The sequence below is a fragment of the Scaptodrosophila lebanonensis genome, unplaced genomic scaffold (genome assembly GCF_003285725.1).
Source record: "Scaptodrosophila lebanonensis strain 11010-0011.00,11010-0021.00 unplaced genomic scaffold, SlebRS2 tig00000098-arrow-pilon, whole genome shotgun sequence".
Lineage (NCBI taxonomy): Eukaryota > Metazoa > Arthropoda > Insecta > Diptera > Drosophilidae > Scaptodrosophila > Scaptodrosophila lebanonensis.
Genome location: NW_022060568.1, coordinates 4,425,204 through 4,429,847, shown reverse-complemented (window position 1 = coordinate 4,429,847; position 4,644 = coordinate 4,425,204).

The following is a 4,644-nucleotide window of genomic DNA, read 5'->3' as shown; positions in this document are numbered from 1 at the left end:
GAAACAATCGGACAAAAAAGTCGTCCATGCAACAACAACAACAACAGCAACAACAACAACAAATAAGGGAAAGAAACAAAAACACAAAGCCCGGCAGAAGAAGCAAAATATGAAACAGTAACACAACAGTAACACAACAGTAACGCAAATGTCGCCGCACCGCATACCCAACGGAGATTATTTCTCCATTTTGTTCTGTGCCGTTGCTGCTAAAAAGGGACCGTTCGGACACTCAAACAAATTTGCATAACCTAGAACTGTAAGCAATTGTAGGAACTTGTCTCAAGCTGGGCGGTAAAAGCATTTGAAGCCGCCGATAAAGTGCACTCCGCCCATTCTAATGGACCAATCGACACTCGAAAAGTTTTAGATAGACCCCAGCGGCGTACAACTTACAGGGGCTCCTTGAGGTAGGTCGGCAGATGCAGAGGCCGCTGTCTAGGTTCCGTATGGGAAATCGGCATAGAAAGCGAATGTAAAATGAATAGAAAAGAGCCCATATGATGTATTTAACTGAATTAATAATAGTAATATGAATAGAATAATATAATATTAATATATATTTAATGTTCAAAGTCTGGCAAGCGACCTAACGAAGATATTTCATAATAAACTTTAAGACCAAAATGCAGACCTCTCCCTGTATCATGATATTTTGAATGAAATCAGAAGCCGGCGCAGTTCAACTCATTTAAAATCTTTTCTAAAGCTTCTTCAGACAGTAAATGGCCCAATTTAATTTTTGTAGAGGTACTTCAAAAATTTCCCTTTAAATGGTATACAAATTAAAAAAAAATTAATTGTTTAACTGGGATATCTTATATCATCGTGCATATGGTAAAAATATGCCACAAAACGAGTAGAACGACAATATCCTTTACCCATCCTTTTCCCCGCTGCAGTTCAACTCGTTAAAAATCTTTTGGTTAGAAATAGTATTTTCTACAGCTTCTTCATACAGTAAATTCAACTTTTGTAAAGATACTTCGAAGTTTCCCATTAAATGGTATACAAATTTAAAAAAATTAATTGTTTAACTGGGAGTTTTTTACGCATATCTTATATTATCATGCATATGGTAAAAATATGCCACAAAACGAGTAGGACGACAATCTCCTTTACCCATCCTTTTCCCCGCTGCAGCCATTCGACTAAAACTAGCTATGTTGCACTAATTATTCCTTTGACAGCTGTATGATATAGTGAGTTGAATCGGATAATCGAATTATGTGGTGAAGCTCTTAAAAAATCATAAATACCAATTTTATTTGCGTTATATTAATAAACACCATACATTGTTTTTAGTAATAAGTGAGTGATGAACACCATCATCAATTATCCAGTCATGCTCATCATATAGTGTGCCCATAACATGGGGTCTGATTAACCTCCAGGTGGCTGTTGCATGTTTTTGACTTTTAGACTACAATGGTTATATTTTGTGTATAATTGAATTATGTTTTTGTCATTGTGTGAACGAACCCTCAGGCCGCTCACCAAAACGCGTCAAGGCGCGCGACGTGGGACGTATGGGGACGTGGGACGACTGACGACTGACGACCTCGGCCTTTGTCGGCGTCAGTGCGTTGCCAGTTGGTGTTGCCGTTGCTGTTGCTGTTGCCGTTACTGTGGCTGCTGCCAGTTGCCAGTTGCCAGTTGCCGTTGCCGTTGCCAGTTGCCATCTGTGCTCGAGCGGGCGTGATGAATTTTTATATGGCTTTATCTCTAAGAACCTTGTTTGCGGAATGAATGAGCGCCCATCATTGCCGAGTTGTTGCCACTGCTGCTACCGCCGGCGGCTGCTGGCAACTGAGGCTGAAGCTTTAACTGAAGCTGAGGCTGAATCTAAAGCTATAGCTATAGCTATAGATGTGGCTGTAGCTGCAGCTGACCGAGAGATGGGGCTTGTGTTGGCTGGTTGACTGGTTTGTTTGTCTTTGGCTTTGCATAGAGTAGGTGCTCTACTCTGCATGTGTGTACATGTGTTGTTTACCTGTGCATATTCATAATTTGTCCCTTCACCTGGTTTTTCTGCTTTATATTTTTCTTTTTTCCGTTTTTTTTTTTTTTTTTGGCCCAAATCTGAAACTGGTGCGGCGGCTGTCAGTTAAGCGACTAGTGGACTGCTTCTATTTTTACTTGCTGTTTTATTATTTTTTATTTTTACTTGTTTGTTTGTTTGGGGGCGCTTCATATAGTGATGGCGAAAATAATCCTAGAAAAATGGCGAATGTCGTGCATTATCTATTTTACTTATGCCAGACACACACCCACACACGCACACACTGAGGAACACACACCCAGCCCGCTAGTGGCACGTACGCACACACAATGTGTTTTTGAAAGTGAGCCAAGCAATTGGCGTGACCATGATGGACAAACAAATTGTCATTGTTGCGGGTACATTTGCTCTTCGTGTCGGTAAGGCAGTTCATGTTAACAGCCAACACAATAACAGCGAACAGCCAACAGCCAACAGCTAACAGCCAACATTTAACATTTAACAGAGCTCTGTCCGTGTTCGCTCTCTTGGCCGTGATTGCTGGTCTAACATTTTCCCAGCCACATGGGGCTGGACAATTTAATATTTGCAAAGAAAAATTAATAAGTTAGAAGGTAGCTTGTGCATCCAAATGTGCATGACAAGAACATAATAAATATGAGATTGCACAGATTTGTTTTTGGTCACAGGCAAAAACAATACCTTTTACTACTTGAACTCAATTTGCTTGAGAGCTTTAGAGCATTGTTGCCTCTGAAATAAAAAACTAGAAGACTTAGTTTACAATCTAAGTTATCCTAAGTAGGTTGTGCGAGTGTGAAAGAGCGGGTAAATTAAGTTTGTCGTTTATTAAATAAGCAATTGCATTATTTTTAATTAACAAATATTTTATGGAGGTTAGCTTCGCAAAACGCAGCCCACCATTTGGAAAATTACTTGCTTGCTTGGCGTACTTGCAACCTACTTATTACATTTTTAAAACATTCCTGCCGCATAAATTTCCAGACGAGTCGTACCCTTATCAAAAATTGTTGCCAACATTTCCTACTTTTAGGTTCGTTTTGATTTCGTTTCATGTACTTTATGTACTTCAGACCATTCTAGAATCGAGAAGTTGGCGCATAAATTCCAAGTCCAATAGACTGAAAAGTAAAACGACGATAACATTTCCTATCTGAGAATACAAGGATATGGAAACTAAATGGCAAATTACTGCGTTTTGTAGGCAGCGGGAAACAAAAAAGGTTCATGGTTCAACACTTTCCCCGCTTTTGTTACATATTAGAAAATGTCAGTTCACTCATAGACTCATAAAAATAAACTGAGCTCTATATTTTAAATAATTATAGAAACAAACAACTTTATGATACCATTTTGTGAATAAATGAAATGAAATGAAGACTTTCGCAGCACTAATATGGAAATAAAGAGAACATTCTTAAGCTTGAAATTTCTATAATTTTAAGTTTCATAAAAATATTTCATATCTTCCACAATTTCCGTTTAAAATGGTTCAGAAACATCAATGATCGACTAACAAATTTTAAGAATGCGATTCATATCTTCATTTCCGTAGAGTGCTTTGCCTTAAAATGAAGAAAGAAAGTGTTCCCAGCGTCTCATCTTCCCAAAGAAGAGCTAAGTTCAGTCAATAAATCAATTCGTACAAGGAAAAGGAATATTTCAGTTTTATCAAACGCATTTAAATAAGCACTATTTACAATAAACATTTAAGATTGAAATAAACAATTTATGTTATGCACAAAATTTGTCAGGAAGCTAAGAGTCGTTTGTAAATGCAATAAACAGAATTAATTGCTTTTAGAAAAGTGCATTGATTACCAATATCGGCTGGAAAACATGAAACAAGCTGGGCCTTTGGCCTCGATGAATTGTAAAGTTTAATTTGAGTAAGCCGGGGCGTTTGAGTAATGGGCGAATTGAATAACAGAAATTGTGTTTTGGGTGGAAATTAGTTGGAATCGATATGTATTTGCAACATATCTAATTGTATTTATGTAGGGGACTCGCATTTGGACGAGCATACGCATAAATAGCAGAAGAAATAATTATAACATTTCAATGTTCAAATATTGAAAACATCCAGCAGCACTAGTACCACTTAGTTTGCACAGTGTTCACTACCTTTGATCATAATCCCATAATGCATCGGTATGTCTGTGTGTGTGTGTGCTAGTGTGAATTTTCAACAACATCGAATGGCTTAAAACTGAAACCGAAACTAATGCTAGACTCGTAAATATGCATGCACATACTTATTTACAATAGAAACCAATTGCAACAGCTTCCCGTACTTTCGGTTTTGATATTAGTTTCCCATTTTGATGTTATGCACTGCCAATGCTTTCTAATCCAAGTCCAATTCTCGATTGCAAGCAACAGCTGCAATTTGAGTTCATCTGCAATTGTTGTTCCTTCAGAGTCCTTTGGAGCGGCATTTTGGCATAATAGTCGCACATTGTAATCCCATATGGACAACACAGTCAACACGAGGCGATAGCAACAACAATAATGCCAGCAACAGCAGCAGCAGCAGCAGCAGCAGCAACAACCACAACAACAACAACAACAACAGGCTGCAGACAATCATGATGATGCTCTATTTCAGGATAGCATTGTTC